We start from the raw sequence: 14,943 nt of genomic DNA on the forward strand, positions 1-14,943 counted from the left end.
TTGATCCCACTCTTTTTGAGCTTGATAAAAATTATGTGTTTGTGGATCAGAAAAAACATGCTGTATGTGATAGTTATGTTGTTGAGTTTGTTCATGAAGCTACTGAAAATTATTATGAGAGAGGAAAGTACGGTTGTAGAAATTTGCATGGTACTAAAACACCTCTCTATATGCTGAAAATTTTGAAGTTACTCTTGTTTTATCTTCTTATGCTTGTCACTTTGTTCTTCATGAATTTATTTGTGTACAATATTCCTATGCATAGGAAGTGGGTTAGACTTAAATGTGTTTTGAATTTGCTTCTTGATGCTCCTTTTGCTTCAACTCTCATTTCTTATGTGAGCATCATTAAAACTGCTGAGCCCATCTTAATTACTTCTATAAATGTTCCTAGAATACCCGGCCAACCAGGGCATCCAAAGGGGCAAACCTTCGTTGGTCATCCGATCGGTGCTGGACAGTAAATTTTGCCTCCCGCAGCGATTGACCACCGTCCATTTTACCTCTTCCTCGTTCACGTTAGCGCTGTGCTGAGAAGTCTATGACATTTGGGGTCTTCTTTGAGTGGGGTCGCGTGGCAGAGGCAAGAGGGCTCGTGCTGTGAGTCTGTCATTTCTCTTGGCTAAGCTGAAAACCTAGACACCACGATTGGCTCCGCTTCCTCCTGTCTTCCCCAATCCGCCGCATTCTCTCCTCCTCCCATTTTGCCCAACTCAGGTCGCCCAGGAGGTCGGAGCACAGTGGACCGCGCATCGACCTCGCCGCTCCTCTTCCGAGCGTTGGAGAAGCATGGTCGGGAGGCAGCGCGGGCGCCGCCGCCTCGTGCCTCGCTCGGGCCGCTGCGTAGAGCGCCAGGAGGCCATGGTAGCCACCGGTCGCGGGCATCAGGCCGTGGCCGCATCAGCCGCCGCCCCAGCGGTCTTCTCTCTGTCCCCACAGGGTGGTCGCCCTCTCTAGTGCGTCGGAGCGCCGGATCGGGCGATGTGAATCAATGGTGAGCCAAGGTGAGCGAATCTTTCCACGCCGGCTACGTCCTCCTCCTCCTACATCTACAGCGACGCCGGTAACCAACACCTCCTCTTCTCCCTTCTTCCACCCTCCCTGGATTTCCGCCTCTAATTTAATTTGGATTTCGCAGCTAGGGTTGGGTGTCCCTTCTTCTTGTCCTCTATGACCTTGGGTTGCAAGGAGCCAACCCGGGGAGGACTCGAGGCTCAGTGGCGTTCCTTACGGCCGTCCGGGATCCCCTCTCCTTCTTCTTTTAATCCATCTGGTTGAGTTTGTTTTCCACTTTTAGCCATTGAACAATCTTTGCTGCTGGAGATGAGATCCATATCTAATTGAAAGATATTTGCTGCTGGAGATGAGATCCACATCTAATTGAACGATCTTTTGCTGCAGGAGATGAGATCCACATCTAATTTTATAGAAATCACGGTTCGAGCTGCTCTGGAAAGGTCTCAACTCAGCTGCGCTTCTTCCTTGCTCAGGTATACTTCGCTCTCTGTTTTCCTTGTATGAGTGTGTTCATTTTGTTCGCATTATCCTAGCTAGCTCTACCTTTTTTTTTCTGCAGGCGTTTGTTGATTTCTCTGAATATTGGTTGGACATTGCCCATGTAGCACTCACCCAAGTGTGTACTATGCTAATATCTACCACGGAATAACTCATCTTCATGATGTACCATTACTTTTATAGTTTCAGTGCTGATTATTATTTCCTTACCTTACAATGCCATATTTGTAGCGGTAATTAATGTTTTTCTAGCTATATTTTTCACTGTTGTTGGAATTATCTTGCTCTAATGGCAGACATGACGGGCGGGAGTCCCGGAGGAGGGTGACGGATGGCCACAGTAGCTCGCAGCAGGACGACGATGCATGAGGGCGCACGGAGCAGGGTGGCGCTCGCCTTGAGGAGCTCGTCCATGATCCAATACCCAGACGATGGAAAGGTCTATGCATGGTGAGCTGCTAAAAAAAGGATTGGTTCCCCTATGGTGATGTTGATCACTTCCTCTGAATGATGTTGATATAGGTCTTTTTGGTCATGTCGAACCCTTCTGTTGGATATGGAGGACGACAAGCAACTATCTTCTTGGCCTTCTTGTGGTTTATTGAATAGCAGCGTCACTGCATCGAGTGACCGCCATTACCTCCGTCATGAACTTGGATTGGCAGCTGGTCATACTCTATTTGAGGTGAGAATGTTGACATCTAATATCATAGTAATTTTCAAATCTGTACCAATAATACTTAGGCAATACAATGATTACTAATTTTTTCCCTTTTTACATTTGTTATGTGTATTCTGACTTCTTTATTTTGCTGATGTAGTTCAAATATTCTGCTTATGATGCAGTGAGATAATATGCCAGGTTTGCCTCTTCATAGTTCACTCCCTTTGCTACTTCTATATGCAAGGTGTATTTGGACTATATACAAATGATAACTTATGTTTTATGTTGTAGTACAAAATTTGTAGTATCTGATTCATCTTCAAAAGCAAATATATGATTTTATGCGTGTCCTCTGTAGGTACCCTTCCTGTCGCCGCTGCGCCAGAATGACACTACCTCCACCAAGGTATAAGAGCCTGCACTCATGCTGCTAACGTGTGATTTATCTTACTCGTCAAGCTTTGTATTCTGTGATTATATTGCTCAGGTTATGTTTACGTATTCCGTCGCCTTCGTCGGTCTGAGCTGGTTTTAGATTATTGGTTGTTTGGCTACCTGCTAAGGATATATATGTTTTCGCGGTGCAAAATATATGAGATGAAAGGTTGTAGAAGTAGGACATTCATTAAATTTCGAAGTGTTACATTTAGTCTGGTATACTTAGATGAGTAACAAAGTTTTATTTCCTCACCATGGACAGATAATGTTAAGCACATCGCAGTAACCACAGAATGGACCTCAGTCCTTCAATACAAAAGAATAGTTTGTGGAGTAAATACTTAGTAATTTGCGAACATTCCCTGCAATATTGTGTCCTTGCTTAAAGAAATGTGCATCTCAGGAACATATTGAAATTGAAGTTGTTTTAGCCTTGTCCTTGCAACATTTTGTCCTTGTGACTATTTACTCTATGAGTTTCAGGTTCATTATATTGATTGATTTAGCCTTTGGTATCTGATGCATCTTGTTTTTCAACGTCTTTGATTTTTGCAGCAGCAAGTCATGCATGTGCGTGCAGTTCACACGCAAGAAATTCCAACCAGTGAGTATGAAGCTTTAGATTTCAGACACCCAGTTGCTACTACTATCTAGAGGTTTTGCATATGCATGCAGTTCACATGCAAGAAATTCCAACCGGTGAGTATGAAGCTCTAGATTTCGGACACCCAGCTACTTGCTGCTACTACTAACTAGAATAACAACTGAAGCTACTATTTAGCAAGCTGATTTGTGTAAAACAAATCTCATTTGGAGTTATTTATATATGTGATGTGTAAAGCTTGACTATATGGATGAATTAATGTGCTATTTATTTTAATGTGCCCTTTATTTATATGGTTCGAAAACCAAATGGTTGATTCAATGGTGTAGTTGGTCGACACATCGCTGATGTGTGTAATTTTGCGTCACGGTTAATTTTGGCTGATGATAATATTACTATGATGCAGGCAGTACCTGGAAGTGTTCTGGCAGCTGTGAATCGACTGTGAGGTCTTCCTTAGGTACCCCTGCATTACTACCTTATCAACTGGTGTTAGGTCATGTTCAGAAACTCTCTGAGCCACTACAGTTTGGTTATCCAGGAGATTCACAGACATCGACAACAACCATCTGTAGGTATGATTATCCCACTCACCTCTCTTCTCCTCTATTCCATCATGCTTGTCTTTTTTCACGGGTGGAGGTGGTTGTCTAATTTTATAATCATGTCTTAATGCCCTTCGGTTTGTTTTCTGTCAGTTTAGGATCGACTTCTTCCTCTCCTCCTAGGAATGGCTCTCTCTGTTTGGTGGAATAGGAAGGGAGCAAGTAGGAAACTGTGAAAATAATTCAGGTCTGATCCTCCACATCAAGCACCAGGCAACAAGGTACATCGTCACATTTCCTCTCTTCTGTATTGATAATGAACACATATGTTTTCTTCTTGATGTGACAATTTTTGCATCACCCACAAATTACATATATTTGCCTCTGTTACTGAAACCAGCAACAAAGTTTAAATGTCTTCCAGTTCTAGGCTAATAATGAAGCCCCTGGCTGTTTGTTTATTTTGTGCGTTATTTGTTTTTGTGCCAGGTCACGAGGATCCTACTACAGAACTATTCATGTCCCTGATACGCTAATGGTAACTATTAGTTCTCCATGTAACTGTACCATCTGCTAGCATCTCCCTGGACCTTGTGACGATAGAAATCTCCACCGTCCCCACCATGAGGGCATCAAGCAATCAACTCAGGTCACCTATCTCCTATTCTCCTTACTCCATTCTTAATTCTGATACAGTTCTGCTTGTTCATCACAAACACACATGATTGAAGGTGTATCCATTCATTGTAGTCTGTCAAGTGTAGTTCTAGCAGTAAAGTAGAAGCTGAAAAATAACTTGAACACCCGGCCATGTTTACCTCCACTGCCCCACTGGTTGAACCGTCCAGTTGTAATGCAGGAGAGCAGTTTTTTTTGTTGCCGATGTTATTTCCCTACTCGCATGCTCTTTGCTTTGTCACTTAGAAATTGCAGTGGTAACTTAGTTAAAGAAGACTTGAATTCGTTAGCACTGACAGATGATCATATTATCACTTAGAAAATGTCCGGCATGCTGCAATTAAGCGTTTTCCATATATCTGATATTTAATAACTTCTAACATGATTTTGTGTGTTATTCATCTTTTCTGATACCAAAACTATCACATACCTGATATTTTATATGCTTATAGCTTGCAGCAGTTTCCGCTCTCAGGGTTTTATTCCTCCATGTTCTTCTCTTTGTGTGCACCCCTCCCGCAGCTCCATGTTTTTTGCCTGACCATTTGGGATCAGAATTTAGCCACTTCAAACCTTCTGCATCCCTTTTTTCGTGTGATTAATTAGTGCTGCGCAAGATTTAACAAAGCATTCTTGCTGACAATCAATCCTCTATTGCATTCACTCACATATTTGCAATCAAACGAGTATATATGCTTATGATGATGTTGGAGCCTAAGGATATCATGTTTGATAGTGACGACGATGATGTTAGGTCCTACATTGATATTCTCTTAGTGCTGCATTTATACTTAAGCCGCCATTCAGTAGCAGCAATTGTTAATTCGAAATAGTGTTAGATATATTTTTTCACAGAAGTTCATATGTGGAGCCAACATTTGTGCAATCTACATGTTAATATGGGCGCAGCTCCTAACGCAAGGCTTAGAGTTTTGATGTGTTTACCTTCATTCTCTGCGTCGGTGGCGGCGTGGGCACTCTGCAGCAACGCCCACGGAGGATGGCAGCATTGAGGGCCGCCCGTGGGGAGAAGACGAGGAAGAGGATAATGCAGTGGGGCAGACGAAAATGAGTTTGCTCGATGGATTTGATCCGATGGTCGCGTGCCCGGACGACGCAATGCATGCGATCCGCCGGATGATTAGCAGTGTTTTCCATATATTTATTGGCTATGTTGACAGGGTAGCTTTTGCTCATATGGTGTCAACATAGCACTGCCTTGAATTGGATTTCTTTCATAGTCCCTGTCTGGTGCATTGTACATGTATTTTTTTTTCATTTTCGCATTAATTGAGTTGTTGCTTTGAAATTTCTTGAGATTCTTTGTTCCAAAAGAGGGCCCTTATGTTAAGGCCAGTTTGCAGATCGCCTTTTCTTTGCTCACGTTGTGGCATGATTTGTCTCCTTACTCCTCTTGCTTGTTCCATTTTTTGCATTCTGCATTTCTCCAGCTTCCCTGATGATTCGGAGTCTCATACTTATGATTCAGGGAGATGGAAGCATCGACAATGCTCTAGCATGTCCTTTACTGGTATGCTATGATACTTACTTACTTTTTTTATTTATGTGGGCCACTATGGTAATCGACATTTAGTTATCATCGGTGAATATGGGCCACTATGGTAATCGGCATGTTAAGGAAACATGTAGGCTCTAGCTTTTTCGTTGAGTTGGACATGTCTTTTGAAGTGCTCAAATATCATATATGTTTTCAAAGGAACTATATAGAAGTGTATATTGTCATGGTGTAGTGAAGAATGATTGCATTTTACTTTTTTGTTTCATTAAGTTATGGGTTCATGGAATTAAAAACTGTAGGAGTTTCGTACATAATGGGAAAATTTTCATTTAGTTATGATCTCATGTCAGTTCTTTTTTTTCAAACTACTGATAACAATTAGATTCAGCTTGATCTCTTGAATCCTGCCAGTACGGCATATAAAGGGTTGTGCCATGGACAACATATTCACTAGAGCACTTGTATTTACAGATGGATTTATGCATCAACCTTTCTTTGACATGTAGTTTTGATGTTTCTCAATATGACGCCAATTTGTAACGAAACTGCAGAACTGATGACGTATCAACGACATAAATATTCAGAGACTTTAATATTGCCAGTCCAGAAAGCATATCCTTGAGCAAACTGGAGAAAAGAACCTGAGCTTGAGAGGGAAACACCACCATCTCGAAAGCTGCCGAAGACACAGGTTTTGGGAACCACAAGTCAAACAAGCGGAGGAAGCTCCATTATAACCTTCTCAGACAAGGGAAATCGAAATGGGCTGCAAGTTAGGCTAGACCTAGCTCCTATACTTCATTATGTACTATGTATCTGATCTGATCTGTTCGTTGTTCCCTAGATTATTTTTGTAGTACCATGTAGCCAAGTTGAACCTGTAGTGCTATATCTGTTGTTTAACTTAGTGAGAGGCCTATTTCTGCATTTCATATCTTGCTCTGGGAGGTTTTTCTTTTTGCACTTCTTTTCTTCTTTTTGGTGGTGCTTTTTCTACATTATTATTACTTTGCTGGAAGTTGTAAGATTCTGCAACTACCGTGAGCATTACACATTTGTTAATCTGTTTTGATATGTCATGCATTATCGGCGGTGCAATTGTGTTATTTCTGAATTTTCGACTGAATCTCGAGATCTTTGTGAGAACGGAAGCACCAGTCTCAAAAACTGCCGAAGACCACTTGTTGTTGGTGGTCGTGTTCACAGAGCCGGAGTAGCTCATATGCTTGCTCTGTATGTGATCAGCTATGTGTCTATGTGCTCTGTTTTGTGCCATCTTTTTTTCCTTTCTGTTTCCGTATGAGGGATCTATCAGAATGGTTACAATATTATCTCCTTTTTTTCCCCACTTTTTTTACGTGTGCATACATACATAAACATGGAGCTTATGTGTTGTCTGACCACGAACTCACTTGATTTACCCACTAACCGATTTGCTATATCTTACTTACCTTTCATCTTCAATACCATTGTTGTATTCTTACACTTTCATAGATTAAGATACCATGCAGATATAACTCTACCATTGATTGATAGAGGTCTTAAACTGTTGTACAATTAACATAAATTCGTCTGAGGATGGCTACTAGCATCACGGATGCCAAGTGCGTCTAAGGGGTCGGAAGAGGAAAAGGAGGGTGTACAAGGGGCAGAAGGAGCCGTCGCATGGGAGCAAAGTGAGTAGCCAAAGGAAGGTGGAGGGACCGTCGAGGACATTTTCTCCAACTCACGCCATCTGATACTGCTATAGCTCGCCCGGATGGCCACCCAACCCGAATGCCCTCCCTTCACCGCTACGATGATGGTGGCGGCAAGAAGAGCTAAGCTCCACTCTGAGCCTCCGGTATCAAAATAAGCCAAAACTTATGGTTCAAATTTTGATTTAATTCTGTCATTTGCACGATAGCGCAGCAGATCATACGAGGGGCAGAAGGAGCCGTGGCATGGGAGCAAATGGAGTAGCCAAAGGACGGTGGATGGACCATCGAGAACATTTTCTCCAACTCACACCATCGGATCCAACTCACGCCATCGGATGATGTTATAGCTCGCCTGGATGGCCACCCAACCCGAATGCCCTCCCTTTACCACTATGGTGACGACAGTGGCAAGAAGAGTAGAGCTCCGCTCTGAGCCTCTGATATTAAAATAAGTCAAAACTTATGGTTCACATTCTGATTGAATTCTGCCATTTGCGCGATAGCGCAACGGGTCATCTAGTGGCTATAAAGAAAGCACTTCTTGGGAGATAACCCATGTATTTATTTTGCTACAGTTTTGTTGTATCTTGGAAGTTGTTACTACTGTAGCAACCTCTCCTTATCTTTATTTTATTGCAATTTTGTGCCAAGTAAAGTCTCTAATAGAAGGTTGATACTAGATTTGGATTTCTGCGCAGAAACAGATTTCTATCTGTCACGAATTTGAGTAGGTCTCTCTGTAGGAAACTCAGAAAAATCTGCCAATTTTCATGCGTGTTCCTCAGATATGTACGCAACTTTCATTAGTTTTGAGTTTTCTGATTTGAGCAACGGAAGTACCTCTTAAAAATTCGTCTGTACTGGCTGTTCTGTTTTGGCAGATTATGTCTCTGTTTTTTGCATTGTCTCTTGTGGACTTTAAGTGAGACTTTCTAGACGTGGAGAGCTGTAGCTAATGTTTTATTGAGTTCTTGCATTGTGTCACTACAGGACTAAAGTGGATTAAAGTTTTTTTTGAGTACTAACCCCTCTAATGAAGTTTATGAGAAGTTTGGTGTGAAGGAAGTTTTCAAGGGTCAAGAGAGGAGGATGATATATGATCAAGAAGAGTGAAAAGTCTAAGCTTGGGGATGCCCCCGTGGTTCATCCCTGCATATTTCAAGAAGACTCAAGCATCTAAACTTGGGGATGCCCAAGGCATCCCTTTCTTCATCAACAACTTATCAGGTCACCTCTAGTGAAACTATATTTTTATTCGGTCACATCTTATGTGCTTTACTTGGAGCGTCTGTGTGTTTTTATTTTTGTTTGTGTTTGAATAAGATAGGATCCTAGCAATCCTTGTGTGGGAGAGAGACACGCTCCGCTTTTTCATATGAACACTGGTGTTCTTCGTTTTACTTTTAAAGTTCATGACAAAAGTTGGAAGCTATTGCACTTATTGTTATTTGGTTGGAAACAGAAAATGCCTCATATTGTCTTGGATAATTTGATACTTGACAATTGTTTTGAGCTCTCAAGTAGATCATGTTTAAGCTCATGCACCATGTAGTTTAAACCTATTAGTGGAGAACTACCGTAGAGCTTGTTGAAATTGGTTTGCATGATTGGTCTCTCTAAGGTCTAGATATTTTCTGGTAAAAGTGTTTGAGCAACAAGGAAGACAGTGTAGAGTCTTATAATGCTTGCAATATGTTCTTATGTAAGTTTTGTTGTATCGGTTCATACTTGTGTTTGCTTCAAACAACCTTGCTAGCCAAAGCCTTGTACTGAGAGGGAATGCTTCTCGTGCATCCAAAACCTTAAGCCAAAACCTATGCCATGTGTGTCCACCATAACTACCTACTATGTGGTATTTTTCTGCCATTCCAAGTAAATACTTCATGTGCTACCTTTAAGCAATTCAAAAGTTATTATCTCCTTATTTGTGTCAATGTTTTATAGCTCATGAGGAAATATATGGTGTTTTATCTTTCAATCTTGTTGGGCAGCTTTCACCAATGGACTAGTGGCTTCATCCGCTTATCCAATAATTTTGCAAAAAGAGCTGGCAGCGGGGTTCCCAGCCCCAATTAATTAACTTTCATTAATAATTCTCTTCACATGTTTTGCCCTGATTCATCAGTAAGCAACTTAATTTTGCAAATAGACACTCCTTCATGGTATGTAAATGTTGGAAGGCACCCGAGGATTCGGTTAGCCATGGTTTGTGTAAGCAAAAGGTTGGGAGGAGTGTCATCCATAAATAAAACTAAAATACATGTGTAAACAAAAGAGAAGAGGGATGATCTACCTTGCTGGTAGAGATAACGTCCTTCATGGGAGCCGCTCTTTGAAAGTCTGTTTGATGAGGGGGTTAGAGTGCCCACTACCATTCGTTGACAACAACAAACACCTCTCAAAACTTTACTTTTATGCTCTCTTTATGATTTCAAAACTTGAAAAGCTCTAGCACATGATTTAATCCCTGCTTCCCTCTACGAAGGGCCTTTCTTTTACTTTATGTTGAGTCAGTTTACCTACTTCCTTCCATCTTAGAAGCAAACACTTGTGTCAACTGTGCATTGATTCTTACATACTTGCTTATTAGCATTCATCATATTACTTTGTGTTGACAATTATCCATGAGATATGCATGTTGAAAGTTGAAAGTTGAAAGCAACTGCTGAAACTTAAATCTTTCTCTGTGTTGCTTCAATGCCTTTACTTTGAATTTATTGCTTTATGATTTAACTCCTACGCAAGACTTTTTGATGCTTGTCTTGAAAGTACTATTCATGAAAAGTTTTGCTATATGTTATCTATTTGTTAGCAAACTATAGATCGTTGCCTTGAGTCACTGCATTCATCTCATATGCTTTACAATAGTATGATCAAAATTATGTAAGTAGCATGTCACTACATAAATTATTCTTTTTATCGTTTACCTACTCGAGGGCGAGTAGGAACTAAGCTTGGGGATGCTTGATACGTCTCCAACGTATCCATAATTTCTGATGTTCCATGCTAGTTTTATAACAATACCTACATGTTTTGCTCACACTTTATAATGATTTCATGCATTTTCCGGAACTAACCTATTAACAAGATGCCACAGTGCCAGTTCCTGTTTTCTGTTGTTTTTGGTTCCAGAAAGGCTGTTCGGGCAATATTCTCGGAATTCGACGAAACAAAGACCAAATATCTTATTTTCCCCGGAAAGTTCCAGAATACCGAAGGAGAGTCGGAGGTGGGCAGCAGGGGGCCCACACCATATGGCGGCGCGGGTGGCCCCCTGGCCGCGCCAGCCCATGGGGAGGGGGCCCCGTGGCCCCTCCGACTCCGCCTCTTCGCCTATAAAGTCCTCGCGACCTAAAACCTCGATGCCAATTGACGAAACTCCAAAAAGACTCCGGGGGCGCCGCCGCCATCGCGAAACTCCGTTTCGGGGGACAGAAGTCTCTGTTCCGGCACGCCGCCGGGATGGGGAAGTGCCCCCGGAAGCCATCTCCATCGACGCCACCGCCTCCATCATGCTCCTTGAGTAGTTCCCCCATGGACTACGGGTTCTAGCTGTAGCTAGTTGGTACTCTCTCCCCCATGTACTTCAATACAATGATCTCATGAGCTGCCTTACATGATTGAGATTCATCTGATGTAATCGGTGTTGTGTTTGTTGGGATCCGATGGATTGTTACATTATGATTAGTCTATCTATAAAGTTTGTGAAGTTATTGTTGCTGCAATCTTGTTGTGTTTAATGCTTGTCACTAGTGCACGAGTGGCATGATCTTAGATTTAAGCTCTACACTTATTGCTTAGATTGTATCTACAAATTGTTTGCACATGTCTATGTCCGGAACCCGAGGCCCCAGAGTGACAACAACTGGGATAACTGGAGGGGAAGGCTTAGATATATGAGGATCACATGTTTTCACCAAGTGTTAATGCTTTGCTCCGGTGCTCTATTAAAAGGAGTACCTTAATAGCCAGTAGATTCCCTTGAGGCCCGGCTGCCACCAGCTGGTAGGACAAAAGATGTTATGCAAGTTTCTCATTGCGAGCACGTATGACTATATATGGAAAACATGCCTACATGATTAATAATCTTGATGTTCTGTCTTAATGCTATTTCAATCCTATCAATTGCCCAACTATAATTTGTTCACCCAACACTTGTCACTTGTTATTGGAGAGTTACCACTAGTGTAGATAGCTGGGAACCCCGGTCCATCTCTCATCATCATATACTCGTTTCTATATGTCATTGGAAGTAGTATCAACTATTTTCTGGTGCCATTGCCTCTGTGTTATTGCTACTGCTGCTGTGTTACTGTTACTATTGCTCTCATATTACTGCTGCTTTCACATCACCCCTGTTACTAGTGCTTTTCCAGGTGCAGCTGAATTGACAACTCAGTTGTTAAGGCTTATAAGTATTCTTTACCTCCCCTTGTGTCGAATCAATAAATTTGGATTTTACTTCCCTCGAAGACTGTTGCGATCCCCTATACTTGTGGGTTATCAACCTGCTAGGCTTCTTGGAAGTTTATGGGAAGGCAAAAGATACACTAGAACACAGGAGGACTAGCAATGTATGAAAGACCCAAACAACATGCATCAATAGAACAAGACGGATAAAGGGCGTCACTTAAGTCCTGCCAGCTACGCTCTTACCAAAGCAGAGAAGGAAATATTTTTTGAAGTTCTTCATAGTATCAAGGTGTCGTCTGGCTTCTCATCGAATATAAAGGGGATTATAAATATGTCAGACAAACAATTCCAAAACCAGAAGTCGCATGACTGCCACGTTATTCTGACGCAGTTGCTTCCGTTTGCATTGAGGGGGCTTCTACCAGAAAATGTTCGAGTACCCATTGTGAAGCTATGTGCATTCCTCAGTGCAATATCTGAGAAGGTAATCAATCCAGATATTCTGCCAAGGTTACAGAAGGATGTGGTCCAATGTCTTGTTAGTTTTGAGTTGGTTTTCCCACAATCCTTCTTCAATATTATGACACATCTCTAGGTTCACCTTGTCGAAGAGATTGCCTTTCTCGGTCCTGTATTTCTACATATTATGTTCCCCTTCGAGGTTCATGGGAGTCTTAAAGAAATATGTTCATAATCGTGATGGGCCTGAAGGAAGCATCTCCAAGGGCAATTGAACAGAGGAGGTCATTGAGTTCTGTGTTGACTTTATTCTTGACCTTAAGTCGATTGATGTTCCTGAATCGCGACATGAGGGGATACTAAGTGGAAAAGGCATGCTAGCAAAGAAATCAATTATATGTAGGGACGGGATTTCTTTCACTCAAGCACACTACACAGTTCTACAAAGTTCCACCTTGGTGGCCCCGTATATCACTAAAAACAAGAATATTGTACGCTCCCAACACCTGGGGCTGTCTTACTCATGGATTACACATGAACATATGGAGACTATTGGCGGTTGACTGCGAACACATCTCATGAATAACAACGATGTTGGAGATCAGCTGTACTTGTTGGCCAGGTCACCATCTTCGACTTTATTGGTCCTATATTGGTTTATAATATTAATTGTACTACTATTGAAAATGAGATTGTAGGGGTCTTGACTTTATCTTTGAGCCCCATACCTCTTGAGAATGATCAATCACCTTGTTATAAAATTGTTAAAAGTGGGTTTGAATGTTTTAATCCCACTAGTTTTGAGCTTGATAAAAATTATGTGTTTGTAGATCATGAAAAGCATGCTTTACGTGATAGTTATATTTTTTAGTTTATTCATGATGCTACTGAAAATTATTATGAGAGAGGAAAATATGGTTGTAGAAGTTTTTATGGTACGGAAACACCTCTCTATATGCTAAAAGTTTTGAAGTTACTCTTGTTTTATCCCCTTATGCTCGTCACTTTGTTCTTTGTGAATTTATTTGTGTACACGATTCCTATGCATAGGAAGTGGGTTAGACTTAAATGTGTTTTGAATTTGCTTCTTGATCCTCCTTTTGCTTCATTTTCTATTTTCATAAGGGCATCATTAAAACTATCAAGCCTAGCTAAAAGGCATTAAAGAAAAACGCTTATGAGAGACAACCCATTGTTTATTTCTGTAGTTTTCATTTTGTTGAGTCTTGGAAGTTATTACCTATGTAATAACCTCTCCTTCTCATTTTTATTTTGTTTTTTGTGCCAAGAATAGCCTCTAATAGGAAGAAAGTAAGATTTGGGGAAGTTGCTGTCCTGAAACAGATTATGTGATGTCACCATAAAAATTCGTATTACCAACTAGAATGTAATTTTGAGCTGCAAATTTTTTTGAGCATATGCCCCAGGTTATTATCTAACTTTCGTTACGTTTGCACTTTTTGATTTGAGCAACATAGGATTTTCGAAAAAATCAATCTTTACATGATGTTGTGTTTTGACAGATTCCTATCACCATTTGCATTTGCCTCTTGATATTTTTTTGAGTTGAGAGAAAGAGCTTTCCAAAGAAGTTGTTGCAGTAGCTAAATGTTTTAATGGCTGTTTGACTTATGTTAGAACGGAACCAAGTGGATTTGTTATTTTGATACTAATGCTGCTAATGAAAATTATGTGAAGTTTTCTATGAAGGAAGTTTTCAAGTGTAGGGAGAGAAGAATGATGTTATGAGATGAAGGATGGACAAAAGCTAAAGCTTGGGGATGCCCATGTCACCCCAAGAAATATCCAAGATGTACAAGTGTCAAAGCTTGGGGATGCCCAAGACACCCCCTTCTTCCTCAACAAAAATATCAGGTCATCTTTCAAGACACTATATTTTTATTGCTTCATATACTATGTGTTGGTCTTTAAGCATCTTTATTTGTGTTTCTAGTTTTCTTTTGTTTTGTTTTCTGTAGCATATGGTTGTAACCTAACATATTTGTTTTGGAGAGAGACACTCTCCATTTTTATTGCATAGAACATTCTAGTTTTCAGTAGCTCTTATTGTTCAACGAGTGTTCTCTTTTTCTAGTACTGCGTTTAGCTCTGGTTTCTCCACTCTTATTTTTGCTCAAACCTTGTTAGTTTTATTTAGTTAGGTATGATTAGCCCTCTGGTCTTTATTGATTATTAACTATGAGAGTTGTTTCAAATAAATTAATTGGTGTTGGAGACGAGTAAAATGTTTTATGCTTATAGTGATGCAAAAGGGAGTTTGTTTAGACAGTGGCATAGACTTTGGCATGTCATTTTAGATGTTATTTTAATCATATTCTTAGTAATTATTGTTGTATCATGACTTGTCTCAAATATCTGAGAGTGCTTAATGCATCATTGAAAGAATT

The 14,943-nt window shown here is 40.8% G+C and overlaps 2 long non-coding RNA genes across 4 annotated transcripts; both read left to right on the forward strand.

Moving 5' to 3' along the window:
* Positions 1–1,185: 1,185 nt before the first annotated feature.
* Positions 1,186–1,661, forward strand: LOC127348740 (uncharacterized). Its single transcript, XR_007879917.2, has 3 exons — positions 1,186–1,273; positions 1,402–1,490; positions 1,577–1,661. It is a non-coding gene; the product is annotated as an uncharacterized lncRNA (long non-coding RNA).
* A 155-nt stretch (positions 1,662–1,816) lies between these two features.
* Positions 1,817–5,808, forward strand: LOC127348741 (uncharacterized). 3 transcript variants are annotated; one of them, XR_011756633.1, is made up of 9 exons: positions 1,817–1,965; positions 2,038–2,200; positions 2,337–2,377; positions 2,538–2,585; positions 3,173–3,316; positions 3,628–3,681; positions 3,763–3,796; positions 3,920–4,047; positions 4,256–5,808. It is a non-coding gene; the product is annotated as an uncharacterized lncRNA (long non-coding RNA). The 3 variants fall into 3 exon arrangements; XR_007879918.2 differs by having other exon boundaries at positions 3,628–3,796; XR_011756634.1 differs by having other exon boundaries at positions 3,173–3,221; positions 3,628–3,796.
* Positions 5,809–14,943: the final 9,135 nt, after the last annotated feature.

This window comes from Lolium perenne, chromosome 4 (genome assembly GCF_019359855.2).
Source record: "Lolium perenne isolate Kyuss_39 chromosome 4, Kyuss_2.0, whole genome shotgun sequence".
In the NCBI taxonomy this organism is placed as follows: Eukaryota; Viridiplantae; Streptophyta; class Magnoliopsida; order Poales; family Poaceae; genus Lolium; species Lolium perenne.